The following is a 20539-nucleotide window of genomic DNA, read 5'->3' as shown; positions in this document are numbered from 1 at the left end:
TTTGACTTGCCCTTTGCATTAAATTGGTTGATGTACCAGTACTTCTATTACTGCAGATGATTATTTCCCCCATACCTTAACCTCATAGCACCAATTCCTTGAGTGGAATTTTCTTTTATTGAAATTAATAATTAAAAAATAATTTAAGCAGAATGAAACCTTTAGACCACCATTTAAAATTAGTTTCAGAATATTGTTCCCTACTCCCCTCAAAAAAAAAAAAAAAGGAAATTTCAATTAGGTTACTATACTCCTAGATAACAGTTTACAGAAAATACCTATATAAGAATAGCTCCCACCACCAGTAATTTTACAAGTATGTTAACTGATAGTGTGCAAGTGATAAAAGAAATTACTCCATTGGCAGCATTAGAAAATCAATTTATTTACAAGTAAATAATTAACATAAATCAAAGCTTCTGTGTCTATTAACAACAATAACCACTAAATAAAACAAAAGGAAAAACAGATGCTGAAATGGTTGATATATGAAAGAAAATAAAAAATACTCCTACCATCTAATTTTCAGTTGACTACATAAAGTTATCTATATACATATCTATTATGCCGCATCTAGTCCCACAAAACAATTAATAATAGACTTAGATCAGTCTACTGCATCTTAAGACTAAATGCAAGTACTCACATCTAGACGGTTATAAACATATACAATATATCTGAACAAAAAATTTACTATAGGCTTTTCACTTTTGTTAGCTTAAATTAAACTTCTATTCACTCCTGAAAAAAGAATTCCATTTGTTTTAGGTTTATTTTCTGTTGAAACCCAAAAGAGTTGGCTCAGGTTCAGGACTTCCACATAAGAAAGAATGAAATTGTAAATTCTATCACACCTTTAATCTGCTTAAGAAATTAAGCCAGCCTTCCTTCTGCTCTTTCTAAGTTTATCTAATGTATCAATTCTTGAAAACATTTTATGCAAAGCTGATGCTAGTTCAAGAGCTTACAGCCACATGAAAGATTCATAAGAAATAAATTTTTTTAGGAAATAAAAAGTTTGGTTCTGTCTGCATACAAGGGAACTACAGAAGACTATATAAAAGATCAGATTCTCTTTCTTCGAAGAGAAAAAATAAGCACCAGTTGTTTAACTAGACAAATTTAAGTTATCTTCATAATGCTTATATGTGAAGATAAAAGAAAAAAAAAACATAAATATAATTTATATTTTTTTATATTTTATGTTTTTTTTATAATTTATGTTAATACATAAACATAAACATAAAAAAAACATAAATAGCATAAATATAATACTCTAATTCAAAATTTCAGAAGTTAAGATTACATGGTTCAGAGATGTTACAAGGGTTATGTGGGTTAAAAAGGTTGATAAATAATGGATTAGACTCAGTTGTACAATCCAGTAACATGCACTCAAAAATTTCAGGAATGATAAAATGTATATTTTTAATCACTGCATCCCACTGCACTTTTATTAGGTAGGTCTGTAATGGATATAATATCATTGCCTTATCAATTCTTTTCATTAAAAGATTTCTAGCCATTACATAAGTAATTGATCTTTCTCTATGCAAAATGATTATCCTTCAAATAAAGTGTGCTATTTCAAATGACAGCAGTTTATACTGAGGAAACTGACTACAGTGCATTCAAATAGACAAAAAGATTCTTAATTGTTTGGTAAATATAATTATCATTTTGAACAGTGTAAATCAATGAACAGTATTTGAAGGTATTTGACATTTCTTAAGACATTCTATGCTACATAATATAATATATAACAAAATTTGTTCATCTTATACTTGCTGTAATGCATTCAACTATTTTTTTTTTTTACTTAAGTGATACCTAAGCATTAATAAAATACTAACAACTTATTTCTTTTCGTTCAGTTCAGAGGGTTATGAAATTACACAAACAAAAAGATTCCATATTAAATGTTTTAATAAACAGTATATCACTTTATCATCACTGTATATTAAGTGTGTGTGTGTGTGTAGAATGTCCATCTGGAAGAATGGATTGATAGTAATATTAGTTTTAGCATTAGATTAAACATAGGCAAATATTTTGCTACTAAACCAAAACTTTTAAGCACACATATTGTTAGTCATTGCCACACAGGCTTAATCTACCTATAATGCAACTGAACAATTCATGTGATCTCATATAATTTCTGCTTCCATGCTATAATATGCATTAATCTAAAAGTTATATTTAATATATAAATAAATGTGATTACAAGTCTTAAAACTATTTAAATGACAAGAAACTTTATGAAATAACAATGTTTGGAGGGGAAGAAAGGTTATGCTTTAATGTTATATAATACATATCTTGAAATATCTGAAGTATGATGACCAGTGGCATCTCACCAAGCTACATGAGGTAAACCATTCCCCTCGTTTTTACATCAAAAGCATTGGGTTTGTAAGAAGCTGTGAGCAAACTAGGTTTGCTCTGGTTGCATCAATCTCATATTGTGGAGGCACTTTACCACAAGTTGTCTACGTATTGAATTACACACTTTAAATAAAAAAAACACTGCTCCAATGTAAAAATATATTGCTATTTATTTAAAATGCATGCCATTACCCAGACCACAGTTTTGATACTTATTGGAGTCTCGTTGGTGGGCAAGTAGTGAAGAATTGCCAACCCAGCTAGCACAAACCTAGCATTTGCCCTAAATATTTACTTGATTTTAAATTATTCAATTAAATTATTGTTCCCTTTAAGACTGTGGTCTTAAAGACTGTGGCACAATTTCAGATGAATTTTTCATTGTGCAAACAAGCATTGTAAATGATCAATCTCTATTTTAAGCATGGCTCAAGTCATTCCCCACTTAGTGAATATCCTTGAGCTGACTAGCTGTTTCAATGGATACAGAAAGCAAAATGACAGAGGAACATTCACTGCATCAAAATTTTATAAATCCCTGGAAAAGTGATCACTAAAAATTACCACCAAAATACTAAATTTGCACCAGATTCTATTATTTTTCTATATGCACAAATAATGCACACTGTTTCTAAATAAATTTTTATTTAATAAATTCTACTTCAAACATTCATCTCATTTCCATAAAACATCCCAGTTATTTTGATCTCACAAAACTCTTCAATGAAAACAATGAAAGGGTTTTGTTTCTGCAATTTGTGCAGATAAATATCAATATATCATGAATACAATGGACATCAGCATGGAAGATAAAGCTTATTTAATAATCCAAACTGTGTTTTGGAGGCAGTATATTATCCTCCTTAAAGGTGTAGTTACGAAGCACCCATATAACAATCAGAAACAAACCAGTTTGAACGATTATCAATGATGAGCAATCTGCTAAATGAATTGCATGTACCAAAAAAACACAACATAAGGGACACAACAGTTTAATGAAATATGAACAATATCTAAGGTTACACAATTTCAATGTAATCAGTGAAGTAGTTTTAAAAATATAATAGCTTGTAATATAGGAATGATGTATTTCCCAAATCTTAATTTTATTAAAATTTGTTTTTGTTAATAAAAACAAATCAGGATCCATAATTTACATAATGCACAATTACAATGAGATGCCACTGATAGTATCCTAGCATTCCTTTATTAAAAAACTCTAATTATGAATTCCTAATATCAGTCATTCATAGCTTAATTCTGTTTCTAATTCTATAAAAATGTTTTCATTGAAAATTACAAATGAAAATGTATATGTTGCAGTAGCACCAATCACAAAGATTTATTCCATTTAGTCATGGAATGTTTTTATTATTCTGGGAAGATATAATAATAAAAAAAAACGATTAATAGACAATGACTTATGTATTTTTACTACTTTTCTGCCAAGCCCAGAAAAGAAATAAAAATGAAAGCAAATTACTTGTATGCATGAATATCACATCTTTTCAGTTATCTTTACAGTTGCAAAGAATGACAAGTAATGTCAGAAGCATTCAAAAAGATTTTGAAACTAATTATGTAATGTTAAAATCATCCTTTGAATAATATATTTATAATTAAAGATAATCACTTATTTAACAGGGGAAAGAATCATGAAAATCTCGAGTAGAGGAATAACTAAGTTTAAATTAATTATCTACAAAAAAATTCATGAATACTTTGTCGGTGTACATAGAACACACCGCATCAATTCACAGTAATATGACAGAGTAAAGAATTTAAGCATAACTAGAATTTTCTCTAAAATGATTCAAGATGTAGTTAATCTTACTGCAACTGCTAACTGATCCTAGCAAAAAATGCAACAGAATACTTCCAGGTAGAAATACAAACAATTGTCTATGGTCATCTTCACACATCACAGACGACTGCTGGATGGGTGGTCCAAAACCTCATAATACTTGATCAACAATAAGGAGTTGATTCATTGGAGAAGTCTGTACTTCCATCTATTTACTGGGATCCTGAAATAAAAATCTGAATCAAAAGTATTAACACACTAGCCCCTAGCCAGGGCTCAAAATAGATACTAGAGCTTTATGTCCAACTGTGGTTAAATTATACCAAGCAAAAAAAAATAAGAGATAGAGGATCTTTCCTAAATTGACTTCTTTGTGATATACAACTATGCATATGCATGATTTGCACAACTTTGCTAAATGATACACCCCAGCCGGTTCTTGCTCATAGTGACTTACTACTTTGATATCTCATCTAAGAGTAAAAATTTCAAGATAAATATCAATATATCATGAATACAATGCATATCAGCATGGAAGATAAAACTTGTTTAATAATCCAAACTGTGTTTTGGAAGCAATATGTTATCCTCCTTAAAGCTGTGGTTATGAAGCACTCATATAACAAACAAATGGCATATGAGCTTAATATAGACATGTGATAAGCTATATTCACAGTTACAGGTTTTACTGCTAAGTGATCTCTGGCCAGTCTGCATGCACAAAACTATCCTCTGAGACTGACATCAGAACTCCCATGAACTTCTCTCCCACCCTGCTGAAATAACCATGCTTAAATGTACATGCAGCATCACTGCATGAATAAAAATGCATACAGAGCTGTGTTGCTCACATCATTGATGCAAAACATGATGTAGTATGAAGTCTGAGTAGTATGATAACATACTACTCAAACTTCAGTTTGAGTAGTATGTTACACTATAAAGAGTTATGCCATCACAAGAGTGGCAGATAAGTCGCTGTTTTTGTTTTCATGAATTTCAAGTAATTTTCTTCAATATAAAATAATTTAAATAATAACAAAATAAACAGACTAAAAATGATTTTTAGTTTCCAATAATGAAACTGATGTTTCATGAATTTAACAGGTAGAATTTTAATACATGTTACAGTAGACATTTCAATGCAGTAATTGAAATCAAATAACATTCACATGCTTTACTGTATTTGGATTTTCTATGAAAGGGATCAGTCTACTCCCAATGAAGATAGAGGCTAACCACATAAGGCTTGGGCCTATGGATAATGGTATTTGTAAGTTAAAAGTCTGAGTTGATCATAAGGCCAAGTCTTAGCACTGGTCTTTAGTGGGAGCAGAATGATTCCCATGTTCATAAATCAAATGCAGTTAGAGTACAAGTTTTAGTTGAAAGCATATTAGGATTGTGAAATGCTCCAGCAGTGGGTCCTATTATTACAACTGTAACAGCTCATTCATATGGTTAACTTTCATCCCTGCCACGAGGGGTAATGGGAAACAATGGCTAATGGTAGTGCCACTCACTGTGGACTGTGAAAGGATTCACTGTTTCTTACAGACCTCAGGTGGCATGGAGTTGATAGTGTGAAAGGGCTGTAAGTGCACATTCACTTATATTGTTTGTAATTATAGTAATTGTAATTTCAGTTTTATTATTTATAATTGTAAATTACAAATAATAAAACTGAAAATGCCAATAAAAAAAAAGCTATAAATAATTCATTTCAAATTTACATTTTCATCATTGGTGTCCTCATTTTGTCCATTTTCTGTTCTTATCTATAATTCAATATTAGATTTTCTAGTTCATGGAGTCAAAATTACAACTCATACTGAGTTTATCATAATGCCACGCCACTGAGAAGGTGTACATAAATCATCTGTAGATGTGTTCCAAACTGCACCAAAGCGTATTCAATTTTTAATTACAAATTCCTTATTGGAAACTGTGAACTACGTCTCGGCTTCTACTATTAAATCATTGTAGGCATTATCATATAAATGTTTATTTGAATTAATCTTTACAATTCCATAAATGTGAATGAAGGTGATAAGAATTTATAAAATCCTTCCAAAAATCCTGATCATTCAAATAAAGTGTGTTAGTTGTCTGATGGCACCAGGGGTTTCCCCCATCTCCATTCAAATAAAGCCATGTTTATTATTTTTACAGCAGAATACAACTGAATGATTTGTGCAACACCACTTGTCCATACACACTGATTCATATTTCGGAGCCAATCTCACTGCTTCACAGAATCAAGTCAACATCTCATCTGAGATGAGATGCTGAATTCAGCATCAAACTGACTCACATAAAAAGATTCCTCTCCGCAAACACTGCAACTTGCTTGTTTTGTTTGTTTGTTTGTTTGTTATTTGGTTTTTAGGAGCATAAGCAACTAAGGCCATATTGCTCCGGGATATGCGGTGGTCATTCCCTGACCTTTTCGTATCCTCCGTATTTGGTGGACTGCAACTTGCATCATGATGTGGATGTGTGAGGCATATAACTGCCTCTGCATCATGTGTGGAGCATTTTAACCTTGCCCTGATGTTATTATAGTAATAATCAGTGGCCCTAACATATTAGTATTTCAATTCGATCCAAATGATCCTGAATTTCACCTTGATCATTGCCTCCATGATTTTCCCTACCACTGAAGTCAGACTGACAGGTCGATAATTTCCCACTTCACTCTTAGAGCCACCCTTATGTATGGGAGATACATTGGCACTTTTCCAATCCAATGGAATCTCCCCATATGAATGTAAACAGAATCATAGTCTTGACAGAATTTGTCTCTACACTAAAAATGCTTAGTTTACTCAAGAATAGATAAGGTTCAGCAATTCTGAAGCAAAAGATTACCCATTTCTTCATTATTAGTCATTGTTCTAAGAATTCGTCAACACAAAAATATTTAAATATTCCTAAAGTAGCCAAGTGGTCAGGACTGAGAGTGCAGTAGCCCGCACTTTTGAGTGGACTGGGGTTCAAGCCCGTAACTGCTAAATATGATTAATGTTTGTATTGATGATTTATTATAAACTCCACTGACCTATTGGTCGTGCCAGAATATAAATAAGAACGTTTTCTTTTTTTATTTTTGCAGGCCAACATTTAGAAACCACAAATAAAAAGTATAATGCAACTGAAATTAAGTTAAGCAGAATTTTATGTGCCCAAATATAATAACACACAAATTAAATTAATTATATTTATTCCCTAGTTTTCCTAATGTACTTTAATGGACAAGGAATAATGATTTTAAAGTAAGAAGGGGCCTCAATTTTAAAAATATCTATATTAACCCCAGGGGGCTCACATCTGGTGAGTATGGGCTTGGCACACTCAGGATCCTGAGCTGGATATCATCATTCTTCCCTCTCTTGGTGATTCCTTTCTACTGTTGACCCTTGTTTTCTCTCTCTCTCTCTCTCTCTCTCTCTCTCTCTCTCTCTCTCTCTCTCTCTCTCAGGGTAAGTCAGAATTTTTTTTTTTTTTTTTTTGGCTGGTGCAGCATAAGCCTCAGGCTTCCTTGTACCATATGGCTAGTAATAATAATAATAATATTTTTCTTTATTCCAACAAGAGAAAAACAAAATCATTAATGGATGTTTAATGCCTGCAAATGAATAAAAGAAAAAAACTAGGGTAAGTTTTAATCTTTGCATTTATCCACTTCTGTAAAGGATATTACTGAACATTACTACACTCCATCATAGTAAACTGAGAACTATATTGTTCTGTGTGTTTAGTGAACATCAGAATTTCAATTACTATAGTAATGCTATATCTTAATACGCCAGATTTATATTAAATATTATAATGGTGTTAACATCATTGCATTACCATTGATAGTATTAACATCATTACGTTACTGTAGGCCAAGAGAATCCTAAATTTATTACTTTAATTCATGGGCCATATACCTTTTGCTATATTAATATTCGAAGTTTTAATTCTCTATCTCATTATTACATATTTAATAATTGCATATTTTTATATCGTTCAATCACCATCATAATCACTCAACAAGAAATATTCAAATTATATCTAAAAACATTAATACTGTTGATGTCACTTGCATATTATCTATATTACGAAACCGAAATATTAAAACTTCCACATTGGTTTATTCATTCAGTCAGAAAAGGAAGCAATAATTTTCTAAACATCACTAGGATGCAACTAATCAGTAAAAACTGCTAATATATGACGAAACTATTCACATAACAAGGGAAAATTTTGAGAACGAAACGAATAGGTAATATAAATCTAAATCAGAAATTTATTCGAATAAGAAGTGATGCTAAACCCAACATACTTCCAAAAGATGCATCATTCAAAGAGGATGCTCAAAGCTGCTTAGCCGGCCGATGTGCATCCTACTTCGATTATGGCATAGTAAACAAACAGCACATTTCTCGAGTGATAATACTTGTAAATGACCCTCTTACAATGTTTTTTTTTTTCTCTTTTTTTTTTTTTGGGTTCTCTAAACACCACAGCAGGAACATACAAATCATCGTTACCAACCTAACAAGTGAAAATGGGACAATTTAAAATATGAGAAAACCTCCCAACTATGACAATTCGGTGTGATTTAAAAGTTAAGGGTTAACACAAAAATTATTATGAGACTATTTCTGACAAACTTACTCAGTTGCACGTTATTTCTTCTTTGCACTTCAATAAGAACTTAATAATCAATTCTGATGCAAAATTAACTGTAAATTAAATAAATAAAGGTAACAAAATAAAAGCTATCAAAAGGCGATATTCATGTTAAAGTTTGGCGGTAAACATTCGCATTTCAGAAGCACCATTTAATGATCAAGACAGCGTTCCCTCACTTTTAATAACATTCCCCGTTTTAAGAAACAATTATATTCATTACTCGGTCCATTATGAATTTGATTTTCCATGACTTTATCATAAGTAATGGCGAGCAAAGTACTAGTTCATAATGACATTCGGAACGAAACTGAAACGAGACATTACGATGATATAAAGTAAGAATATATTAAGGGTCCAATATGATTTTCGAATGAATATATGTATTTTTCGCATTCGTATGATATAAAATTCATATAAACAAATATCCTTACGTTCAGAAAGCAAAAAATGCTCTCTTAAAATGATTTAATTATTACAAAACCAAATAGAGCGATATGTTCACAAGGTTGTTATAAGCAAAAAAGATATATTCAACTGATATGTAGCAGTAAAATTAATTGTGCTTTAGCATTCGGTTGTTTTATTTTAGTATCTGTGTTAAGGAACTTAAGGCCACTAGAGTCGGTACATTGTTTCTGTTTTCTGGAAATTGGGGATGAAAAACCAAGTATATTTATTTATTATTATTATTATTAAAATTATTTCTCTGTTATGCAATCTTTTTTACCCCTTGACGGGTATAGTTCTCATCTTGAGCTAACAGCCTGCCCTAAAATACCGAACCATACTTTGTATGCTTGTATCGAAGCCCTGGGACATAATAATCTGCTTTCCTGATGTCAGTGGTTATTTCAGCAATGCATAAGACTGACAACGGCCTCATGTGAGTTGTTTATCATGACACAGACTAGCCAGAGGCCACTAATCTTTCAAACTTATACCCATAGCTATAGCTAACCTCACAATATGAAAACTTATCTTATGTATTCTCTGCAGCAGTTTGTTGTGTTAAATGCTTGAAATCACAATCTGAAAAACAGGGAAGAACTATTCTAAAAACATAGTTCAGATTATTAAATTGCATACAGTGCATTATTTATGCAGCAATAGATGTGATACATGAACATCATCATTTAGTCTCATTTTCAGTAACATCACTGAAAATTAAACTGACTGATGACAAGGTGAAAAAAAAAAAAAAGTTGAAGAATGGCTAGGGTTACATTTTTAATAATCTGGTGAGTATGGACTTGGCACACCCAAGGTCCTGAGATGGATATCACCATTCTTCTCTTTCTTGGTGATTCCCTTCTACTTCTGACTCTCTCTCTCCTCTCCTGGGGTAATTCAACATTTTTTTTTTTGGCTGGTGCAGCATAAGCCTCAGGCTTCTTTGCTAATATGGCTAATAATAATATCCAGAAATGGGGATGGGGATAAGAATCTGGATTTGCAGAGAAATGATATCTTGAGAGTGTAAAAGTATTGAAATAAGAGTATTTAATCCTGTATCAATTTCTATGCAAGTTTTATGTAAGCTTCAAGAAGAGTTTATATAAATCCCATATTTAATAGCTGCTGTTTCTTAACTTAACTTTTTCCACTTACCATTTTCCTATTTAAATCTTACAGATGAACCATTTCATTTTGGATTAGTACATCTCAGATAAACAAATCAGTCATCAGATTACTTTTTCACTAATAAAATTTTTATAATACAGCACATATTATTAATATATATTACTCAGCAGTAATTTCACATTTTAATACAGATTCTTCACATTTTTAATACCCGAAAATACAACAAATAACCATTTTCTAGAACTGAAAACAGTGGTAAATAAAGTCTGTCAAAAAACATGGCTTCATTATAGCTGTCAAAAATCTATGTCAATAACTCATCATAAAAAAGTCAACTCCATAATCTTTTGCAAATACATGCATACATAATCCAACAAATTTATGGCAACTCTACATAATGATTTTATGCTATATCTAGTCAGGGTCTGATGTGCCCCCTCCTGCCGATACAAAGATTTTCATTTTTTATCGCCCCCTAAACATTGGTGCCCTAGGCCAGTGCCTACTCGGCCTTACCCTAAAGCCGACCCTTGTAGTTCTTCTTGTCCTTACTTGTGTCTCTTTGCTCTCATTTCCTCAATAATGTATAAGTTCCACACCAAAGAGAATTGTCAAACACCTATAAAATGGCCCAAAATAGTACACTTCAAGAGCAAATAAGGTGGTTGTAGTACTCTAGGTTAGAATCCCTCTTGGTCAGACCATTAGAGTATAAACTACAATCAATATACTAATCTTTGGATGAAAAGTTGTCTCTACATCAATAATAATGCAAAAGCAAGAAGCATGGTTGAAAACAGAATGGGTATGCATCCTTGTGAAAAATGGAGTAATGTTAGATTTAGATGTCCCTTACAGGAGGCAGCACAGAAGACTGGAACTGGGAAAGAAATGCAAATATGACGATTTGGTTTGGTTTTTGGTTTTTTATGGCACAAAAACCAACAAGATTATATTTCATCATGACAGGCGAGAATATACGAAAGAGATGATGACATTTAAAATCAAAGGAACAATGAGAATACATAGTGTGAATCAAACTTCTCATATTCATGGAAGTAATGTATGAAGGGAAGAATATCACAATATAATGGAATTTGCCTAGTCCATAAGTATTAAAAATTGCCAAATCTCAAAAGAACTGAACCATCAAGTAAAATTTAAGTAAATGTGTAGAGTGACAATCACATGTATTTTATTATTCCATCAATATAGTTTGGATTTTAATCTACAAGATTTCAATTTTTTATAGCTGTTATTGGTGATTTTTTTTTTTTTTTTTTTTTTTGTAGTTGTTGGCGCATCGGCTTCTGTGGCCATAATGCACCTCCCAAGGCTTGCTGTAGGTGGAAAACCATTAATGGTAGAAAGATGACATTTGGAACAGGCACTATCCAATTTATATTAAAATGTAAAATAAAAAAAATAAAAAAAGTTCCAAAAAATGCCACCAAGGAGCAACTGCCACGGTGTGAAACTAGTATTGATTGGAGAGGTCTGAGATTTCCATATGGTGACTGCTATATGATAGTGGAAACAAATAGCAAACTAACACGGCATGGCACTGTCAACTGGTGCCTGAAACATCATGGGGAATGTCAGCAAGTGCTTTGTGATACTTTCCTTCAAATTAGCCAGAGTCTGGATACTATTATTATTATTAGTTGTAGTAGTAGAAAATCTGCAGGGAAAAAAAAAAAAGCACTTCCCATTTCACCTCTCCATCTTCTCTAACAATTTATCTAGTTCTTCCTTGAATTTATTAAAACTACCCACCTCCAACAACACCAGATGATAGTTTGTTTTCCAACTGTTCTAGCAATCAACCACCCTCTGGCTGAAGATTTCCACACTCTGACCTGTAACCATCCTATCTCAATTTGAACCTGTCTTCATATCTGAATTCACAATTACCCCTAGGTCTTCTTCATTCTCCACTGCCCTCAGTGTGGCATCACACTAGTATGTTAATCTGGAATTGCTGCTGCTCCCCATATGAAGTACTTTGCATTTGTCAATATTAAACTTCAATTCCTACTTCTCAGTCCATCTGCCTAATTTTTCCAGATCTTGTTGTGCAGGATAGATCTTGTACAGGTACCAAAGTAGATCTTGTACAGGTACCAACGAATCATGAATCGACGAACTTTAAAGACAGCTGACCACAGAATATTAAGCCATCTTGATTCTGCCTCAGCACTAATGGATGAATGCTGATTTAGTGCTGTACCACTGACTACAGCAATCTTTTCAACAACAGATGTTCCCCCTCACCATCACCCTCCATTCTTGCCAGAAACCATAGAGCAAAGCCATTGTGCTGTGTTCATGTTGGCTGTTAGATCTTGTACAGGTAGAAGTGAAGAATGATGGATCAAAAAACTTTATGTACAGTTGACCATGGAATATTAAGCTATTGTGATATTGTCCTAGCACTAACAGATGAATGTTATTTAGTGTTGCATCATCAGCTACACCATCGATCTGTTCGACAATAGCTTTACATTTTAACTGGGGACATCCTTGGTCATGAGCTAAAGATGGCATCTATTTCTTGAAATTTTCTCATAATTTTGTGCAGGCCTATTCTGGAAAAAGTTTGTTTGTTTTTTTTAGGATTTTATGGCACATTAGCATCTAAGGCTATAATGCGCCAAGTCAATCTGGAAAAAAGTAGTCCTCTTCTTAATCCTTTAAGTGGTGGTATTCTGTATACACAGTGATAGTGTTTACTAGTAAAACAAAACAACCTTCTTTTGGAATACTCTTTCAAATTCTGTTGAATACATTCACTATCTCCATTTTTAAATCCATTCAGAGGCAACAATGACAGTCGTGTGACAAGGTTAGATCTGCATTCTGAGATACACGGTTCCAAAGTGCAAAAATGATTTCTGCCTACAGCCAGCAGCTGAGATGATGCACTTTTAATTATAATCACCCTGTATATAAAGTATGAATGATGAATAACATATACCAGCTAGTGTGACTCAAAATGTGCAGTTTAGAGTTAAATGTCATGATGCAATGAGCTAGAAGAAAATCTGCAGCATAAACTGGCAATTTACCTCTCCCTCTCTAGTATCTATGATAATAGATATTTTTAATAATCAGATACAATGTGCTAAGAAAAAACAGATATAACAGATGTTGGCAACACCAATAATTTCAGCAATAATGCACCAAAACCTATTCTGGGGAGGGAGGGAAGTACCATAATTGCACAAGTGCTAGAGAGATCCATTTATAAGTTTCTACAGATTCAGTGAAACAAGTATCAAGGAGACATAACCCCCCCAAGGGAAGACAGGAAGCCACTGGAAAAAGAACAGCATTTCCAATATAGAAACTAAATTTAGCTTTATTATTCATGTAATTAACATAAGAGAACTTTTAGAAAGCCTTTGCTAAATATCTAATGTATAACAAGAACCAAGTTTCACTGTTTTTCAGAAAACTTCTAAAAAACAGTGTCATTCCATGGAACTGAAGAATATATACAAACTGTTTAGTGTTCTCTACGAAAACAAATATGTGGTTTTCTGTGTGTGGTTCTATGGAACTGAAAAATAAATATAAGTTACAATAAATTCTTGTTAATGAGGCAAATAAAGGCGTCTTTGGGAAACCATTAAAGTTAACTGATCTCTCTCTCTCTCTCTCTATTAAATAAATTAAATTTAATTAAATAACAAATTAACTTTACAGTGATTCCTTGGAAAATCCTCTATGTATATTTTGTAATATGGTATATATGGTCATCTATCTTAAAATATACGTTTTAAGGTTCATTTTCGGCAATGTGAGTACCTGCCCTCAGGAAAATGTCTCCAAGCTTATATAAATGAATTCTGGGAGTGGAAATCGAGCTTCAATCAAATGATGAGAACCAGCAGTACATATTCTTGAAAACGTTGAAACACTTCATGCTATGAAGATGTTCTGAGAAAGCAAGACAAAGAGCAAAACAACAATTTCATGGGCATCAATCCATTAAATTCTGAGAATGAACCTTACATATAATCACCCATGGATAAAATCCTGCCATGCCCCCCAAATTAGGCTCACCAATTTTAATAGACAAAAATAAATACCATTATCAGTTCACACCTTTACAACTGATAATGGTATTTATTTTAGAAGTTTTAAAATAATAACCAGAATATAGAAATCGTGCATAATATATAGTTCACAAATGAGATTCAAATTCATTTGGTATTGTAAACAAACAGAATATCTAATACTGTTGTCAAAAAGCATCTTACGATGTGGGTATAAAAACTATATGTTCTGGAAACACTAACTGCATTCTTGACTGACAGAAATTTATTTGAAATTCAGAAGACAATTTATAATTAAAAACTGTAACCTAATCAGCCACTTACTTCAGCTTTTTTCTTCAACAACTAAATAGAATTGCAGACCTGATCTTGGGATGCAAAAAAAAATGTGAGGTGTTATCTCTCATGTTATGGATGATTCTACCCATTTTCTTTTAAAATGGCAAGGTTGCCTGGACTTCCTTCATGAGACATTTCACAACAGCATAATTTCACAGAAATTTCCATAAATACACAATTCCAGAAGTTCATGCCCCCCCCCCTTATAGTCCTGATTTCAACTTCTCTAATTACCTCCTCTGGGTATTCCTGATGAACAAACTTTGCACACTGTCTACAAAACATATTACAACTGAGAAAAAAGAATTGTGCAACTCCATTAATGAGACTTCTGTAAAAGTCATTAATAAGCTGATGATTACAAGCAGCACAAAAACACAGTGATGGATACACTGAACATATAATCCTTATATAATGGTTCTTATGTCAAGAACATTCCTTGTATGTAATAAAATAATAATTTTAAATAATAAATGCATCATTGTAGCTTACCCTGTATAAAAGCACGAGAAAACAATCCTTGAAATAGTTGCCATCTCAGTATGCTGTCATCTTTATATTTAGCTGTTAGGATCATACTCTAAACACAGCGACACAATGCTGCCTTATTTTACACTATAACTGGACTTCTCAACACACGGAGACAAAATCAGCTTAAATCAGTTTTTTTTAAAAGGATTTTTTTAAGTAATAGAGAAAAATTCAATACAGTGGACACCTTAACTAGTGTAAATGAAATCAAGGAGTAAGCATTTAATCAACAAAGCCAGCTAACCCAGAACTGCATTTGGGCATGCAAAGATGAACCCACATGGTGAACTAACTTCCCTAAGGTAATGGTTGAGGAGGTCCAAGATTCTATCTCACATGGGCAAGCTCTCGCTCTCTCTCTCTGCTATACCTAAATTACAAATAACTTTTTTATTGTTTCACCTTCACCAAGTATTTTTAACAAATTTAATTTTTTTTCCATAAATAATACCAACTCTTTTTTTCTCAGTCACTGTTAAAAAACAACAGCCTACAATATTTAAATAAAGTTAAAGTAATACCAGTCCAAAATCATGTCATTCCCACCAGGGAAAACCATTTGAACTGACAGAAATCTGAAAAAAAAAAAAAAAAAAAAAACCCATTCATTGTAGAGCAGGAATGAAATTTATACAACTGTCATTAACTTTTCAGTTCCCAATATCTTCTTTGATTTTTATTTAAATATTTTAAATATCAAATCACCTTAAACTCAGTAGCTGAGTGCAGGTCAAAAGCAGATAAAATGTAAACAAAAAGTCATAAAAACAACTTGTATTTCTATTTTGGCATCTATATGTCAGTAACTTAAAACTCATACACTAAAAGCAAACAATTTTACAGGATTTTAAAATCAGACTACATAAACTCACTAATATGATCTACTAACCTCAAATGGGTGTGCTGTTGAATAAATTTAATTTGATTTGTCTTAAATTTAAATGTTAAAACATCTATTAGAATATGTCAATGTGAATTTTAATACAGTAGGATCTGAAGTGTTAGGTTCCTGGTCCCCCCCCCCCCATGTAAGTGAGAATTCGTGTAAGTTAGGGTTCCCCTACAGAAACTATTGCAATAAAGTAAACCAGACAAACTATTATGAGCCATGTATGCATGTATATAAACTTTGCATAAAATGAATCTACATTCTAAAGATACTTTAGGGAATGCCACGTTTAGGCTAAAGACACATTATTATCCTTATTTATCCATATCTAGTTCAAGTACTGAATTCTTACTCATCTGGATGAAAAGCCAATGTCTGTTTTATGATAGCATTGCCAAATGCCATCCTAAAAGAAACAAGCTATAAACTAAGAGTCACAAACATAAGTATGAATCAGAGGGTCAGTCATATGAGCAGGGTCATAAACTGTTCATATACTTTGAGATCCTACAGTATATACCCAATATTTTCTTTAATTTTGATTTGCATTTATTTATTTTTTTAAATGGGAAAGTGTATAGTTAAAAAAATTGTGTGTTGGAGAACAAAAGGCCTAGTATGGACTGAGTAAGCTGAATGTGAATGGCATTTTTCCTCTTGCCGAGACTACACACAAGGGGGCATAAATTAAAGTTGGGGAAGGATGGTTGCAGGATAGATGTGCAGAAGTTTGCCTTCAGCCAGTGGGTAGTTGATTGTGAGAACAGGCTTCCATCTGCTGTTGTGGAAGTGGATAGTTTGAATAAAATCAAGGAAGAACTAGACAAATTCTTGGAGGGTATGGATGGGAGAAGTGTGTGGTGTTTTTTTTTTTTTTTTTTGGCTTGCATAATTTACCACTACTACTACTACTATTAAAATGTGGTGCACTTCCACATGGGTATAATTTTCTTATTGAATTTTAGTTCTGCTTTGACTTCTTTGGATTTACTGAAAGATGACAGTCTAAGCCACTTTAATTTAGAATAATATTTCTTTATTTACAATTAGAGAAAGCTGGATAAAATATATGGAAAGGGTATTTTCACTGCAAGATATCCAAGTAAAGAAGAGTTTACAAGAATGAAAAACTCCAGTTAGATTACAATTTTTAATTTATATTCTAAAATTTATCTTAATATTTTTTTCTGCTGGCTTTTCCAACAATGGTTTCAACCCAGGATTTAAACCATGGGATTGAGTCAATCTGGATTGGAAAGGGGAAATATTTTTGGGCTTTCTTCTCACTATGGCTGAATTAATTAGCTTCCAGTGAAGGTTGCTTGACAAAAATATCCAGTTTTTTTTCTGACAAACTGGAGGGAAAAGTTCTAAAAGTAGAGTGGTTTTCCTCCAAGCGGATTAAAATCTGAAGCCATATATTTGCCTTCAGGAAGCAATGAACACTTTAAGCAAAGAAAAGTAAGAAAAATCATTAAAAAAGCTATCTAAATCAACTAACAATACACCAGACTGGAGAAAATAAAGCAGCCAAATTTATTCAAACTTGTTTTTTTGCCAGAAAGATGAGATGAATTTTTGAAATTTTTCAGAAAACAACTGACCAGACATCCAAGAAATCACATTCCCGACAAGAAGTTCAATAAGCACAAGATTCTACTGGCAATTCTTCAGTTGGGTTACTCAAGACATTTGCTTTAAACCCAAAATCACTAGACAAATGAACATGAAATTTGATGTATAGGTACATCCATTAATGAAGTAGAGATGATGCAACAAACATGCATAGAGACATATAATGATATTAACATTAGCACAACATTGTTTTTTTCTACAGAGTTATATTAAACCAGTATTGTAGTATTCCAGAAGACATCAGGGAAAGAGAATTTGGTAGTTGATAAATAAATTTCGGAAGACAAGAACAGAAACTTGAATAAGCAATCAGATAGCAATAGGCCTAATGTTTCAATAAAACATTGCTGAAGGCATGAATCTGTTCATATAGTAGCCCTAAAATTCATTGTTAGAAAACTCTGAACACAAACTAGTTTTAAAAATAACACAACACACGCCAGAAAAGGATTTTAAAAATATATTTTATCCATATAAAACAACAGCTTTAAGATTGGGTCATCTTTTAAGTGGTCTGTTTGTTGCAGTGCCTTATGCTGCTTGGAGTTTAACACTGATTCTTATCGTCCATTGTAGCCAACTGCATAGTGGAAAAACAGTCTCCCCACCCACCTCTAAAGCTGATCAATGGACCCACCTTAAGAGTAAAGATGCCCTCCATATCACTCTCTCCCAATAACAATAATGGCTATTATTTGGAGCCTTCCACTATGCTACTGTTTGTCCTGAACAAATGAATCCATTGTTCAAGGATTCATTCAGATATAACCAAGTGTTCACTTATTATATAAAAACAGTATTTATTTAGTTATTATCACTAAGGAAACTAGTTAAAATCAACCATAAAAATATAAGATGTACAAAATAAAAATGCATAATCCTTGTTTAGTACATTAATGTTTGGGTGTGAAAATATATTGTTGCACTGAAATATAACAGATCTAAAAAAAATTTAAGTTATCATTTAAAAGTTTCAGAATAAATGCTACTCCCTGCTTAAAAATGCAAAGAATTGTTTTACTCAACAGCATTGTCTATATAACTCAATTTAAGAATAACTGCCACCTGGAATTAAAAGTTCAATATTTACATTTTCTACGGCATAACACCTCAAACAGCATTAACTGATACTTGGCACAAAATTAGCAAATAACCATTTACTTAAGACATTGAATATCTCAGCTGTGAGCAATATCATTTCATTTAATATGAATGCGTGATTAAATGACAGTATTCTAAACAGAAACAACTAAATTTTAAGTATTCATGAATTATCACAGTGATTTTCAACTATTTTCACTTTTCAAGCCAAACAATTTGGAAAATTTATTTTAAAACAAAGGTTTTCATTTGAAATGTTTTTAAAATACTGTAACACCACTGCAAGGAATTGCACCCTTCACACAAGCTATACCCAAATTCCTCCAAAAAATTGCAAGAGTTTTTGAAGATATTCTAAAGTTAATTTGCTGATATCTTCATTGCTAATTTAACCTCTGCTGGTCTTCAAAAAAAAAAAAAAAAAAAAAAATGGAGTTTCAACATTCATATGAAATCATTTTTTGTACACGTTTGTCTTTCTTCCTACACAAATGAATAAAGCGGATATGGAAAGCTGTTTGAAAGGAGGTTGCTGTTCTTTAAAAATAAATAATCTATTATGATCATTTTACTCTTTTTTTTTGCAGGTTGTCTAAACTCTTATTCTTATGTAAATGTCTGAAAGTCATTTCTATATCAGTAAAAAAAAGTAAAACCAAGTTATTGAACCATACACTTTGTATTGTTTATCAGCATAATTTCACGAGACATTTAGGTTATTTCTCTTAATGAATAGTTACAGCATGGCAATAAAAATGTTTCCCACTGATATTCTGGTGCATGGGTGTAAACCTACAAAAGCAAGGTGGTATTAACCAAATAGCTGATAAAATCCAGTATATTTATTCTAATTTATATTAGTGCGTGAAAGAAGCCATCTATATATAAAGTTAATATGTATAACCTGAAAAGGAGAATTCTAAATTAACGTTCAACTATTATGAAGTGTAGTGTGTGTGTGTGTGTGTGTACACACACACACACACACACACCTGGGTATCTCAAACATATAGTTATATATTCTGTTGTTAAACACACATGAATGGCCAAAGTCAGAGAAAAAATTTCCAAAAAAGATTGGGTCATTCATTATTTGAATCAAAGTATCCTGATTGTTTTCCAGCATGCTGTAACTATTTACCAAAAGACAGAAACCAGAATATCTAAAAAATATATGTAAGTCAGTTATTTTTTGCATAAGTCAATAGCACTTGTCTATGGTGATGCATCAATGTGATCACTTATCTATTTTTTATTTTTTTTTTATTTTAGTTCAAATAAATGAACTAAAAACAACAAGAATTTAGCTCCAAGTAAAATTAAAAAAAAAAAAAAAAAAAAAATCCATTTATCTGCAATCTAATCAACTGACCATCCCACAGACTACTCAAGCCTAATCACTGGTAACTACAAACAACAACAAAAGAAAAAACACCCCTAACTTCCTGATATTCTTGAGCACATAGAAGTTTTATATAAAATTGCTTTCACATAATTTTTAAGAGTTCATAGTAACATAAACAAAATAAA

Source organism: Mastigoproctus giganteus, chromosome 3 (assembly GCF_048544385.1).
Source record: "Mastigoproctus giganteus isolate SK-2022 chromosome 3, ASM4854438v1, whole genome shotgun sequence".
Lineage (NCBI taxonomy): Eukaryota > Metazoa > Arthropoda > Arachnida > Uropygi > Thelyphonidae > Mastigoproctus > Mastigoproctus giganteus.
This window is presented reverse-complemented; position numbering follows the sequence as displayed.